The 15,924-nt window shown below is 39.2% G+C and overlaps 1 protein-coding gene across 1 annotated transcript in view; it reads left to right on the top strand.

The window, feature by feature from the left end:
• Positions 1-15,924, top strand: part of LOC127210174 (uncharacterized) — an 85,853-nt gene that overhangs the window by 50,992 nt on the left and 18,937 nt on the right. The window lies entirely within an intron of this gene.

Here is a 15,924-nt window from a genome sequence, read left to right as displayed (position 1 = left end):
CCCTCTAAAATATTAAAACCAAACAAAATGCTTTCCTTTGCTAGTTGCCTCGATCATAATATGTTATTACAGTAAAAGAAAACTAACTGAGACAGACACTTTGTGTGAAAAGAACACATGGGCTGGCAACATAGCTCTGTGAGTTATCACCAAGCCTGACGGCCTGCGTTTTTACTACACGAGACCCACATGGTGAAAGGCTAGAACAGGTTTCTGTAAGTCGTTCTCTGACCGCCACACCCATGCTGTGGTAGGCATGTGTCAACATACAACAAATAAATAAGTGTATAGCATGTTAAATCATTTTATAAATATATAAAGATGTTTTTATATTAAGTTTTAGAGAGTATTTGGGAAGTTGGGGGAAATGGCTATACTTAGGTTGGATATTGCAGAGTTGCTCGTGGACTTGCGGAGATGTAGTGGTTAAAGTTAGCTTTGTGATAAGTGTGTCCTTTAAGTATGTTAAAGTGCATAAATGCATTCAGTGTCCAGAGATCAAGTCAATCACCACATCACTGGTTGCTGAAAATCTTCTAAAATGCTTCCAAGTTTCCATGAATAAGGATTCAAGTGCCCTGAAGCAATTTCACTGTGAATGTTTTCAGACTGCCATGTTTTCTCCTCAGCACCATTATCAAGGAGTTTGGAGGTACTCGCTTCCTAGATACTTCCTTCCTTTCTTAATTCAGACACTCATTGATCTAATCATAAAAGGAAGCCGTTGGAGACACCCTATGCCAGATATTACTCATGCTTGATAAATTGCATGCCCAGGGGGATGTGAAAAAGCACATCCATAAAAATAGAGTGTAATTCACATTGATTAAAACAGCATGTGCCAGGCAGCACTTTTTATGGGAGACGAAAAGTGGCAATAAGTACCAAGAAAGGCCGCAACCGGGGGTGGAGATGATGGGTGCCTGAGTTTCAATTACTCAGAGAAATTTGCTCAATTATTTATTTTCTATTAGGCAGTGAGAGAACAACATGGTAAAGGGATAAATAAGCTTATAACTGCAAAGCAGCGCCCCAAGCGCTATAGTAAAAGCAAAGAAGATGCATTTAAACAAGTGAAGAGGAGAAGAGGCCCTAGAATAAGCACACACAATAAAGCACATATCTATGGAAGAACTCAAGACTTAGAGAAAGGCAACTGTATGGTTTTCCCTGTTTGCAAGGATGCAGATGTCAAATTGGCTATTCTAGTCCACACCTTCACTTTGGAATCTAATAAGCATTAAAGCTTACTACATACTATGTTCCAAGGTAGGCATCTTATTGTTCCAGCCTTTCCCCACGGGCTCTGAGTTCCTCCATGGTTTTTTCCTTCAGTTCTAGATAACAGGTTCCTCATTTTTTCCCTTAGGCCAAATACCAAGAGAGAGAGAGAGAGAGAGAGAGAGAGAGAGAGAGAATGTGTGTGTCTGTGTGTGTCCATGTGTGTATATGTGTGTGTGTGTGTATGTGTGTGTGTGTGTATATATATGTGTGTATGTGTGTGTGCGTCCATGTGTGTATATGTGTGTGTGTATGTGTGTCTGTGTGTGTGCGTGTGTGTGTCTGTGTGTGTGGTTTATGCGTGACTTCACACTCAGATGCTTGCACACAGGCAGGCTAGAGAAGAACACCGAGTGCTGGCCTCGTTCCTTCTCTACCTTAACCTTTAGAGACGAGGCCTCTCCTTGAACTTGGGCTGTGTCTTAGCTGGAGTGCCTGGACAGCAAGCTCTACCATGCTCCTGTCTTCCGTGCTCCATTCCTAGTGCTGGGTTACAGGCACACATGGCCACACTTGCCTGTTAATATGCTTGCTGGTGGTCTGAACTCAAATCTTCATGATTGCAGAGCAAGCACTCACCCCTGAGCACTCTCTAATCCCTAGAAGTCACTACTGATGATAGAACAAATCTCCTGTTGCTCTTCTAGGAAGGGCATTTCTCCATCTTTGGTTTACAAAACTAAAGGATTCTATTATGCCTCAAAAAGTTGTAGGTATTAATTTAAGTACTTTGGTTTTTTTTTAGTAAGTGTGTAACAGGTGTCAGTTCCTAGCTTTACTACAACTTGTCTGCATACCATATCTAAAGTGTCAGACAATGCTCCTGTCTCTGCCAAACAGAGCTCTATGGACTCCCAACAGTCTCAGTAGTTTTTAGGCTTTCAGTTAGTTTAACCTAACATGGCCTCTTACATTTCCATTTCTATCTATTCTTTACTTAGCAGATAGTGATCATTTATACCTCAAGACAGATTATGCAATCCTCCAGTCTGAAATCACCAAGGGGCCCCCATTCACTCTGATGACGGAATGTTTTACAGGTCCTGGCACTTCCCTGCCTCATCCTGCCCCCTGTCCACTTACTTCCATTTCATAGCTCTACTTCTGCTCTCAGAATGGCTTGCTTTTCCTCCAGCCTCTACCAAATGTGGCTGATTCCCCCAGCCTCCAATTTGGGTACAACTGTCCTGCTTGGTAACTTTCCTTACCCTACTCCATCAAATAGTGAGTGATCTCCCCTCTCATGCCCTATTCCTGCTCTTTTTCTTACCTCATGCATCCCTGTCAAACACAACACGTTTTGCATATTATTTGGTTTGATACCTGATACCTGCAACCCATTCTCATAATATGAGCTCCAGAAGGGCAGGGGGTGTTTAGTTGATTTCTTCTCTGTTGTGTCTCTAAATCTTTAAAAGCACTGAGGATACTGTACATATTCAATGCATATTTATGGATTATCTCTCTCAGAAGTCATTAATTACCTACAGTTCATGTAGAGGTAGGATATTCTGAAGATTTCCTCATTCGTATTGACGTGTTGGCTGGGGATGTAATAGTGCAGTTCTTCTTTAGGTGACCATACCATCAAGATGGTCTGGTTCTCTGGCTCTTATGATCTTTCTGCACCCTCTTCTGGGAGCTTAGGTGTAGGCATCACATTGTAGATGTATCATGGTGGTGGCAGCAGGGGTGGGGGGGTGTGATTCTGTGTGTGCTACCTACTCCTCCTCTTCCTCCTCCTCCTCCTCCTCCTTCTTCTGCTCACAAATAACAGAAACATCTTTCTAATGAAAGAGGAACAAAGTAGAGGGAGGCCAGGCTCATAGAAGCATGATTCATCAACATTCTTATGCTGCTATTTCCTCCCAATGTGTTCTATGGGGTCAGGGCAAGTTAATCAAAATGTCAAACAATATTTTCCAAATATTAATAAAAATTAATTCTAAAGTTTACATGGAGAGGCAGAAGACTTGAAATAACCACCACGATATTGAAAGAGAATGAAGTTTGAGGGCTGATGGTGGTCACCATCCCTCAAGGCTGTGAGGTCTTAGCAAAATACTAGACACATAATCAGTAGAATAGAACAGAAAATCTAGAAAGCAACTCAGATTAATAGAGTGAGCTGGTTGCAAGCAAAGAAGGGAACAGTGAAGAGAGTGCCGTCTTTTCAGCAGATGGTGCTGTAACTATCAGGCATTTGCATGCAAAAAAAAAAAAAAAAAAAAAAATCCAGAGCTAGATCTTAGATCATGAAACTTGACTCCAGTTGTATACAAATCCGAATATAAACACAAATGTGTAAAATTATAACACATGAAAAAAGCTAAATGACCTTGCATGTGTTGATGAAAATGAAAAACTTCTGTTCTGTCAAAGTGTTCTGATAATTAAAAATCATTCCACAAACTTGCAGAAACATAAAGCTTATATTCAACTATACAGAAAATCCTAAAGCTAACTTCAAATGAGAAAGTTTTAAAAAAATTTATTTAAGTAATTTATTCAGATTACATCTCAATTGTTATCCCCTCACTTGTATCTTCCAGTTCCCCCTCCCTCCCTCTTTCATCCTATTCCCCTCCCCTAGGTCTGTAACAGAAGGGGACCTCCTCCCCCACCACATGGTCACAGCCTATCAGGTCTCATCCTGGTAGCCTGCTTACTCTTCCTCTCAGTGAAACTAAAAAATGGGTAAAAGATCTGCATAGATACTCATTAGGTTCAGTGTATATGTTACAAATTAAATATGGGAAAAATTAATATATGCCATCAGAGAACTGCAAATCTAAAGAGACTGTACAAGTATTAGGGTGGTTAAAATCCAAACACTGCTAGCTCCAAGTGCCACTGGGGACAAGGGCTATGAAAAACACTCACTCATTGCTTGTGGAAATGCAAAATGCAAAATAGTACAGCCATTTTGAAAGATGTTTTGAAATTTTCTTATAAGATTAAAAATAGTCTTAGCGTATGATACATGTTCCTTGTTACTTTTCCAAATGAGTTGACATTTATTTCCATAGCAGCTTTATTCATAACAACCAAAAATGTGGAAGCACAATGACATGCTTTAATGGGTGAAGGGATTTAATGGAACAGTATTTAGTGACAAGAATAAATGAGCTGTCAATCAGGTCACCAAATGAGATCAGACGGGCTTCGATGTACTTTGGTAAATGAAAAAAAAAAATCTAGAAAGGGTACATATTTTCAGTTTAACTGAATAGAATTATTGAAAAGGCAACATTACAGATATAATAAAATGATCAGTGGGTACCAGAGGTTGATGGGGAGTGGGGTTGAATAGAGGGAAGAGAAGGGATTTTTATGTCAGTGAACTATTTTATATGCTACTATTATCTCCAAATAGAGTGAACAAACATGAAATAAGCACATGTCGTATTTGTCTAAACTTAGAAATGAGCACAAAATGTGAACATAGTGTGCACTATGAATTTTAGCATATCAGTATTGACTCATCAACCTCCTAATATATGTACACATGAATGTAGAATGTTAGTAGTAGGAAAAAATGGGCTATATTGGAAACTACTTTCTGCTAATTTTTCTATAAACGTCTCTAAGCATCACTCTGTCAAACCAGAGGTATTTTCTTACTTTCATTAGGTTGTATCAGTGTTGTTAATGACGATTTTCTCTGTGATATTTCAACAAATGTACACAGCCTCTTGTTATATAGTCTCCCTCCCCCACGTTCCCCAGCCTTAAGTAAATTCTAAATTCAGGTCAGCTTTATTTAGCCTCCACATATGAAAAAGAACATATGGTCCATGTCTTTCTGTGCCTTGCTTATTTTACTTAACATAGTATTCTTCTAGCTTATCTATATGCTCAAAAATAACAGGATTTCTAGAATGTTGGCAAAGATATGAAGAAAGAGGGACACTCATACGTGGTTGCTATGGAGAACAGACTGAAGGTTCCTTAATAAAACTACAAATAGATATATCATGTGATCAGCAATCCCACTCCTAGTTTTAAATATTATACATACTATATCATATATAAATATTATATACCCTTTCAAAGAAAATGAAATTTATATAATGAAGAGATACCTGAATGCCCTGTTCATGACAACACTGCTTACAATAGCTAAGATACATAGAATCAGCTTAAGTACCAATCAGTGGCCAAATAGTCATAGAAGATGTGATACATAGCAGTTAATGAGATGCTCATCAGGCAAAGAAAATGCGGTGCATATACTCAATATAATGTTACTCATCCAGAAAGTCTATTGATTTTTAAAAAATTTAAACTAGGAATCCTCTAAGTCATTTGGCACCTTTAGGATCAGAGAGGGCCCGTGTGTCTGTACAGGGTGGGTAAATGAAGTGTGGGGTTTAATATAGTTAACGAACTAGACGGGGACCATATTACAAGGAGTTCTGTGAGCAGGAGGAAGGAGTTTTGATTTCATTGTGTATATCATAGGATGCTTCTAAGATGATCTGAAGCCAAAAATTTTCTTCAGGCGATCATGAAGAATGGACGATTGCAGAGGTGGAAGAAGGGAGGTATTTACAAGGTCATCGGTTGCCTTAGTTACTGCTTGAACCTCAAAGGCACCAAAATGCCTGTGTTGCTTTAAGGAATGAAAAGCCAGTCCCTTCCCCTCAGTTTATTTCAACCAAGAGTGAGCCCAAATTGACTTCTCTACTTACCTCCCTGCACACCTTCTGCCTGCCTGTAGTTTACAGTTACTAGCCTATCTGTAGGCTAGTATGTGCCTGCTTTCTGTGGGTTGTGACTGTTCTTGAGTCTGCCCCCCGCGAATGGGCTTTCTCTGTATTTATTGGACAGCATATAAGATATGCTTTGGGAAAGGAATAAGGAATGCGTTCAGAAACTTTACTCACCCCAAACTCTCACTTGGTGGCTGGAGATGAGAGCGCAATACGTGGACCTGACATTGTTTCTACATCGTTTTTATTCCTATCAGTTCTCTCTCTCTCTCTCTCTGTCTCTGTCTCTCTGTCTCTGTCTCTGTCTCTGTCTCTGTCTCTCTCTCTCTCTCTCTCTCTCTCTCTCTCTCTCTCTCTCTCTCACACACACACACACACACACACACACACACACACATACACAGAGTCTTAGAGCTCTTAGAGAAGCCCAAGAGTTGGAAAGTGCCTGTATTCCATGTAGTCAACATTTCTTTGTGCCAGATCCACGGTCATATGAAACTTTAGAGTCTCTCCACCTGTGCCACCTAGGCCAAGTAGGCTTGGGTTTGGGAGGAATAGAACATGCTGCCAAAATCCAAAAATATACTTTGCCTCAAACATCTGACTCCTGGAGTGGATCTTCTTTCAGTTCTACACATGGGCCTACATCCATCTACCTAAAAGGAAATTAGCTTAACCTTAGCTCTGTACTGGTGGGATTTCATATTTTGAAAGCTCTATTTTTCTTTGTTTTATTTCTTGAGGAAGGAGAAGTTTCCAAGGGAAATTTTATCTAGGAATGAAATAGTCAATAGAGAGATTAAATCTAACTTTGTAAAAACACTCATAATTTTATGAAAATATTGACATGGGAAGTTATCTAGAATTTGTAAAGAGGTTTTTCTGTTCTATTCCTTGCCCCAGTACAGTTACTTTTTTCTAAAATCAAATTTTGACATTATTTTTAAACTGAATAAAATAGTATCAATTTGCTCAGTTGTTGCAGTTAACAGTTTTAAGCAAGTATAAGCTATATACTACAAACTTTTTTAAAAGGTTTGTTTTTTCCAGAGTACTAGAAATAAAATATGCTTCAGAAAATAGAAATAATTATGTTATTTAATCTCTTGAAATGAACACTTAAATATTTTGATCTCTGGATACCATTATATTCTCAAAAATCAAGGGTTGCTAAGAGCTGTTCATTTTTGTTTATTAATAAGATGATAGGTATGTATAACCCAGGCAGTGGTGGCACACACCATTAAACCCAGAACTAGGGAGGCAAAGGTAGGCAGTTCTCCGAGTTCAAGGCCAAGCTAATCAACAGAGCGAGTTGTACTACACAGAGAAATCCTGTCTTTAAAAAGGAAGATAGGTGTATGGCGGATATGTAAGATACAAATATGTATTTTTTATAACTATATTATAAATCTGAGAAAAATATAAAACCTATGAATATAAAAGCACATATCCCATTATTTGTTTAAATGATGACACCACGGAAAGTGCATTGTGCGAGAATGAAAGTAAAGGAAGTGGAAAATCCTAGAATTGTTACGATAGTTTGGACTTCAAAGACTTTCTTGAGTCCCAAGAAATCTCAGTTTCCAACAGTGACATGAAATGCCATCAGTCAAGGTAATCTTAGTGTTCTTCTCTGATTCTCTATGACCCCTGACTCCAGCGTCTGTCCCTTTTAGCCTAAAATTTCCTTTCCATGTTCATTGGCTCATAGTCTTGGCAGGTCATGTTTGATTCAGAAGTCAGCTCCAAACGCTTCTCAGGTTGTGAAAGCACCATGGAGACCTGGTGTGGCAGAACACTGGCTGTTATGATCGCAAGCATGTGGGCCCATCTCATTTCCAGGAGAGGACCTTCACTATCCATCCATTTCACAAAGTTATATTTCACCATAGATTTCATTTTACAAAATAGTCCTTCAAGTACTTGAACCTATTTAAAAAAAAAAAAAAAAGTCTCATCACGATTAAGAACTTTTGTGTATCTGAAGGCACAAGAAGTTAAATGACAGTTCAAAGGTGAGAACGGCCTAAGAACCATACAGCTCCCAGAGGTCTAGTACTCAGGGTACAGAGAGAACCGTTAAGCTCAGTCTTAAAAAGCTGAGCAACACAGTGGAAAAAAAATAGAAAAGATTCCAATAGATACCGGTAGTTCTCAAAAAGACATGCAAATTACAATGACATAACAAGATGCATAATGTCTTTAGTCACCAAGGAACTATATAAAAACCTCTGCATGATTGTTAGTCATGATGCACTCACTGGGGTGGCTATGGTAGTTTCAGAAAAAGATAATATCACGCAAGGTTGTTAAATACTTCGAATTCTTGCATCTTTTTATTGCATGTGTAAAACGCTAATGTTGTAGAAAACACTTTTTATTTGCCCCCCCCCAAATTAAACATATAATTATAGAACTTAACTCCACTCCATATACAACAGAAATGAAGACTTACATTCACATAAAAAACTCCATCCAAATCTTCATAGTAACATTAATTCAAAATAGCCCCAGAGAGGACACAACTTCAATATATAACTGAATAGATAAATAAACTGTTTTAGCCATACAGTGAACACAGCCAAGCCCTTGTTTTATGCCATAAATTAATATAGCTTGCAGATATTATCCTAATTCATGACAAGAGCCTTTCCATGCTGGGCCATTTCAACAGCCTGAATAAGATTTATTTTTACTGTGTGTGTGTGTGTGTGTGTGTGTGTGTATGTGTGTGTGTGTGTGTGTGTGTGTGTGTAACTGCATGCGTTTATGTGCACCACTTACATGCAGGAACCAAGAAGGCAGTCAAAAGCATGAAACCAGAGTCACTGGTTCAGGTTCCATGAAACAAGAGATACTGGTGTTTGTGAACTCCAAGTGGATGCTGGAAACTAAACTATGGTCCTTAGCAAAAGCAGCAAGTGGTCTTACCTGCCAATCCATCTCCTCAGCCTCCATTTTCCTAACTGAGAAAATTAACAAGCTAGATGAGGTAATATGTACCTGTGATCTCAGACCTGGGAAAGCTGAGGCAGGAGGATCATTTTATCTAAGTTCTAGGATAGCTGGGGCGATACCCTGAACAACTGTTAGAAAGCAAGAAGGAAGGGAGGGAGAGGAGAAAGATGGAGGGAGGGAGAGAATAAGGGAGGGAAGGAGGGAGGGAAATCAGAAAAGCAAACATAAAAGGCTACATATTGTGTGGCTTTATTCATATGAAACTCCTGGACTAGACAAATCCATATAAGTAGAAATTGGGTCCCTTCGTTTCTAGAGGAAAATGAGAATGAGAAGATAGACACATGACAACTAATGGAGGGCAGGCGGTCAGGTGGGAAAGTTCTGGAATCACATAGTGGGGTAACAGTACAGCACTGTGAATGCACTAAAACTACTTTAAGATGGTAAATGTTATATGATATGAATTAAATTCCACTGAAACATTGCAAAAACAAAAAGGGAAATGCATCCTCCATAACTCATCACATGGAGCAGCAGAGTGTGTTATGCAAAAAATAAACAAATGAGTAAAAGAAATCTCGCTGTAGATTTCTGTTGGGAAAGAATGTGTGGTCAATTCTGAGTCAGCCTCCCAGAGAAGTAGAGCTGGGCTTTCTTGGGTCACTGCTCTTGCTCGGCAGTGGCTCATATACTCAGAAAATGCAATCATTCAAGCTGAGTGAACCCAGTTCTGTTGGAGCATATGAAAACCCACAGAAAGTGTATATGTGCCAGCTCGGGGCATGCTTGGGTTGAGGCAGAAATTTTTTGTTTATTCTTCTAAAGATTTAGGTAAAGTGAAAGTGATAGAAAAGAAAATAGAAGCAAAATTTCAACCAAAACAACCACCTTATACAAAAAGCTCATTGAACTCCTACTGTGTGTGTGTGTGTGTGTGTGTGTGTGTGTGTCCCTTTCTTTGGAAACCTGAGAAAGGTTAAGGTAGGCAACCTAATTAAGACAGAGCTTATATGTAGAACTTATATTTCATCCCTAAAATAAAAGAAAACCCACAAAGAAATGGAATATACTGTCATGGTTAAATGGAACACGCTGTTGTTTTTAATGACCCTATAGAAACTCCATTACAAAGAAGCACAATGAAATGGAGTAAGTTGTGGGAGGAAACATCTAGTAAAGCTTTGCTTCTGTCACTCTGATCCACTGCTGAAGGGAATCCAATGAGGCAGGCAGGCAGGCAGGCAGTGAGAAACTCACGCCTCAGTGGTGACCCAGAAGTAAGACACCTCCGTCACTATACAGATGAACTTTTAGCAAAGACCATCAATGGGACTCTGCGTGCCCAGCCTGCTGTATCTGGAGTGGTAGTTTTAGTTGTCCGCTTCTTTGGAGCGCTTGATATGGAACTGATCGCATGATAAACTTTTCTCTATTTTAAATTCATGACACTCCCATGCAAGGAAAACCAAACAAAACGATTAGAAAGGTCCTAATCAACTTGATAAGTTTAAATAGAACGCTATGTGGTGTGCATTATGTGGGCGGCTCTGTTAGAGTTCCAAATGAGCGCTGAAGCGATAAGGCTCAAAGGCAAACAAGTGCTACTCAGATATTTAAATCAAATCAATATATCTTGTAATCTCTATACATCTATATAATCTACAGAGTTACATATTTAACCCCGCTGCCACAGGGGGAAATAGAAAGTCCTTTTGTAAGGGACAAAAAAAAGCATACACCCATATGATTAGCTGCCCCCTAGTCCGTCATCAAGGAAAGGGGGTTCCATTCTGAAGGACAGGAAGCAGCCATGGTTATGGACCCTCTATCAGGAATGGGGTAGGAATCCTTACGGAAAAGAAGCTTCCAGAAGAAAAGAGATATGTGCTCACTAAAGCCAGATAGCTACAAGTGTTAAAGGGACCGACTCAGACTGTTATTTTTTATTTTCTCAGGTAAGGTAACCCAGATACAGTCATACTTTTTGCCATCATTTCTATCAAAATCTTTATTGTTTTAATAAATGAATTGAAAGTTTCTTAATAGGAATTTAAGAGGCTTCAAGCGAGGCTTCAAGCGAGGCTTCAAGCTGTCTTGAAAGATGAGAATAGTGCATAGTTTCTCAAAATAATGTATCACCATAGTAAGAGACTATCCCTTGACTTTCTTCTCATATCTCAGGAGATTTTTTCCTCTCTCTGTAATTGTACTAAAAAGATTTTGCATACCAGTTCTTCTTAGTCTTCCCAATGCTGCTACCCTTTAATATAGTTCCTCATGCTGTGGTGACCCCCATACATAGAATTGTTCTTGTTGCTACTTCATAGCTGTAATTTTGCTAGTTATGAATTGTAATGTAACCATCTGATATGCAGGATGGTCTTAGGTGACTCCCGTGAAGGGCTTGAGCCCCACAGGGTGAGAAACAGCGCTGTATACCTTTGCTGTGTTCTCATGAGCTGAGGGCAGGCAAATGGAACTGCTGTTGTTTTGTGCAGGCTTGCGATGTCTCAAAAGGCCATGAAGAAAGAGCATCTGTTACCTCCATGCATCTCATGTATCTAGGAACTATCCCATCCTGCACAGTTACCATCAACTTACTGTGGAATTATGTGCATGGGTACGAAAACACAGAAGGAAAAAATCGTCTGGGGAACGAAGCTGAGTCAGGGGAGTGACTGAAGAGGCAGAGAGCTTGGTTGCTACTTGCCTACTTTCAGAGCTGTGGTATCCCACAGCAGCCTGACGCACAATCCCTTGTCTGAAATCACAGGGTCAAATGCCTTTCAAAACACCTAGTGTATTAGTCTTGAGGAAAGTATCCCATTTCAAATGTGTTCTGTACACTATGACTGCGATACCCTTAGGGTCAAAACCACAATGTAGAACCAGCAGCTCAGAACCAAGCACATCAGCTTGCCTGTGGTTTTACCTATGAACATCATACTAAGTGAGAAAGAGACTAAAAATAGGCTCTTGTCAGTGCACATCAAGTTACTGCTCCCAAGTAGATTCTGGGAAAACTTTTGGGACAGAGAGATGATAGATAGATAGATAGAAAGATAGATAGATAGATAGATAGATAGATAGATAGATAGATAGACAGACAGATAGATAGAAAAGTATATTTTATACATAGAAAATATTTGCACGTGTGCATGTGTGTATGTGTGTGTGTGTGTGTGTGTGTGTGTGTGTGAGAGAGAGAGAGAGAGAGAGAGAGAGAGAGAGAGAGAGAGAGAGAGAGAGAGAGAGAGAGAGAACTTGGAGTTTGCAGTTCAGTTGTTCCATTTAAGACACTACCTCTTTTACCCGCTTAGAAGAAAACCCCATCCTCTGCAGTGGGTCTATCATCTTTTCTGCCTCCTTTTGGCCTTTAACAACAGATATTTAACAAAAGACATCGGTACCACATAGGAGGCCACCACCCAACCCTGGGACTTATAAGACATAGCCTTGGCATCCAAATAGACAGACCCTTATTAGGAATGCCCCCAGGAGAGCTTTATAATTACTGCGAGGTTTTAGTGAATCATAGAGAATATGTGAGTATATGAGTGATTATGTTAAATAATCTTTCCCCTTATAATTTTCCTTTGCCTAAATTATATGTCTCAACGCCCTAGGTAATCTGATGTAAACAATACTGTTGTTCCCTAAAGAACTGAAATGGGTGCATTTTGTCTACTCTCAATTTCTCTGCTTTCTCTTGTCTCCTCTCCTCCCTCCCCACCATTGAGTCCTCTCACCAAATTCCAAGTTAAGTAATATTAAAAAGATGAAGAGTAAGAAGACCGCTCACTTGTTAACACACAGTGCAAATACTGTCAAAGTGAAGTAAGGTCGCCATTTTGGCTCTGCCCCCTGGCATTTGCTTTGACCTGGCGTACCTGTTTCCTGGATTCCCATCTCCACACAATGAGAAAAGAGAGAGGGCTGGTTCAAGAACTGAGGGCTGTGCATCCAACAGAAATATGTAAGCCACATTTATCATTTCGATTTTAAAATAAAAAAGAAAGAAGAGATATTATTTTAATTATGCATTTTATTTAAGCCAATATATACAATATATTAACACCACTAATTGATATATAAATAATAAAGACAATTAATGAAGACATATTTTATATTCATCAAGTTTCATACAAAGTCCTCAGAATCCCATATGTAGGTGCATTTCAAGGTTTGTGTGACACGTACAGGTATTGGCTATTGTGCTGCACAGCACAGGAAATGTAGACACATAGAAAGCAGCATGGGACCCAATCCCTCAGGAGTTTGCTACTCCTCTGGGAAAAGAGTGGTTCCCTACTTCTACTTCACTTTTGTATTGGCTCTGTCATCTATTATGTACAGAAGATAAAGACCCTCAGCTTGTGAGGACAAGTTCCTTCCACTACTTCCAGTCTTAGAAGCATACTGAGTCCACTTTGAGACTGGTGTTGTCGTTTGGCAAAGAGAAGTTACAACTTGAATCTAAAGTTGAGGAAACAAGACAATCAGAGAGATACACCCCATCTTCCTGTAAAGACAGTCGAGGAAACCCAGATATCCTGTTGACATTAACCCTGAAATTCTGCTGTAGAGATTTTAACTCATCTAAGAAAAGTGCAGTATATAACCACATGATAATATGTGAATATTGAAATGGCTGTAAAATGCAGTTCATGCTTGTTTAGGAATCTAGATTCCTTTCCCATTGGAACTTGAGTCTTAAGATTATTTTTATACTAATGTTTATTTAAGAATCCAGCTTCATGTAGACTTTTCACCAATGGAAAATGAGAATAATAGCAGGATGGACACACTAATAATAGAATGTATTTCAGGCATACACTGACGTCACTGATTTGTTTATTTGTCACCAATGGTCATGTGGTATCATCCTACTTTATTCCAAATTTAAGAAACTGAGACATAAAAGCAAAGCAGTTTTCCCAGGATCACTCAGTTAGGAGACAACGGATCAGAATTCCTTAAATTAATTATTAAGTCATCGTCATTTGATATATATTTTTTATTTTATATATATACATGCATATATTGTAGGATATATATGTAGGATACATATATAAAGTTTATAATCGATATAGACAAATATATTTACATACATAATCCATACAAGTGATCTTTTTTCCTGAGTTCAGTTTTCAGTTTATTTTGTACAACAAAATGACCCCCCAGAGCCCTCATTGCTCCATTGTCCTTTTAGATGAATACAATTCAATTGTGTATATTTCAGTTCTTGAAAATCTGTGCAAATGTCAGGTTGATAAAGCTATTAATGTGAAAAATAAAATTTTATTTTGGCTGTCTCTCTCTCACCCCCCCCATCTCTCTTCCTCTTCTTCTCCTTCTCCCTCTTCTGTCTGTGTGCACTTCTCTCTTTCCCTCTCCCCCTGCATGACTGAAAGCTACTTTCAATAGACCTGCATTTATATACAAAATAATTTGTCTTAACCTGTTAATCATTGAGTTTCAAAGTCTACTTCCCATTGGACTGTGTCTAGATATAGGCAACACCCTGTTCATCTTGGAGTTGATAGATTATTAACACCATTGCTTGGCTTTGCAGTCCAAAGCCTTCTCTTTTGTCTTCCTATTTTCATACCGCCACCCATCTTGCCGGTCATTGTCTCTCTCTTACGCTGTTCTTCTTAAACAGGGTAGAATGAAAGTGGGTGCTCAGAAATAGAGAATTAAAATTGAGTTTCAGTCAGAGCCTTGAAGAAGAGAACAAGATTTCAGAGGAGGTCCTCAAAAATACCAGGAGATGATGCCAGGGACTCACTCTAAGTCAAGGGCAATTCGGTTAGATTACATATGACAATGCCTAATGATGGCGCCTTGAAGCCCTCGAACACCTGCTTAATTCTGGGCCTTCTCCTTTCTTCCTTATTTCCAAAGAAACCAGATCCAAGTGCTGGGAATTGAGGCATGCTGCCTATTGCAGAAGCTATAAAGTTGGCATCAATACTTCCATTCATCTGCCTCTCTTCTGGGTCAAGAGGGTACAGTGACAGTATAATTATAAAATAAAAGTGTGTTAACTTGAGGGCAGGAGGCCAAAGCAAAGTCCAAGTAAACAAAGTATAAGGTCACTGCTAATGAGCAGAGAGAGCTGGCTTCTCACTAAGAGTCTCCCTGCCTGTGAGGAACTTAACACAATTAGATAGTGCCTCAGCGACTGGCATGAGAGCAAAGCCACATAATGATGATGCAATTAGCCCAGTCCACACAAATTACTTGTGCATGTAATTGTAGATTTATACAATATATGGGACAGAGTTAACTCCTTCCTCATCTGAGAGCACAGACCTTTATTTTCTCCTGGGGGCTGGGGAAAGTCAGTGTGTCTGTGGTTCATCTATTTTTCTTTATTGGCTCATCGTGCAGAAATTAAATGAGGTGTCTAATGAGAATTTAAAGATGCACGTTCTGTTGAACTAGAAGAAGTGCTTGGTTTCATTGCATTTCATCACATTTGTGTCATCCCAAGTTTGTTTAATTTGGAATTGTGGAAATTATACATGACTCTAAATTATGTTATGGGCTGCAGGCCAAGCTATTTTTCATATTGTTTTTCAAAGGTATAAGCATGAATCTGTTTGATCTAATCCCTAAAATGCCAGAGAAAACAATAATTTCTTCAATATCAAACACCCAGCCATTAAACTGGTTGGTGATTGGAGCCGCTCCTAAAAGAGTTGTGTTTACCTGTCAGGATAAGCATTTGTCAGCATTATGAGAATGTATTGAAAACCAAAACAGAGCAAATAGGCAGGACTCTCACTCCTACTTTCTTGGGTAGGTAGACATCAGCAGACATCAGGTGGCTTGACACGGGCACATCTCTGAGAATAAAAATTACTCCAAAGCTGGTGCTCACCCAATGAGCTGAGGCAGTTTATGTAGCCTGTCTTGCCTTTCCTCCAACTGACAGCAGTGAGCGAGTTCTTTA

The sequence above is a fragment of the Acomys russatus genome, chromosome 27 (assembly GCF_903995435.1).
Source record: "Acomys russatus chromosome 27, mAcoRus1.1, whole genome shotgun sequence".
Classification (NCBI taxonomy): Eukaryota; Metazoa; Chordata; class Mammalia; order Rodentia; family Muridae; genus Acomys; species Acomys russatus.
The sequence above is the reverse complement of the archived record's forward strand: the minus strand, read 5'-3'. Positions and strand labels throughout refer to the sequence as shown.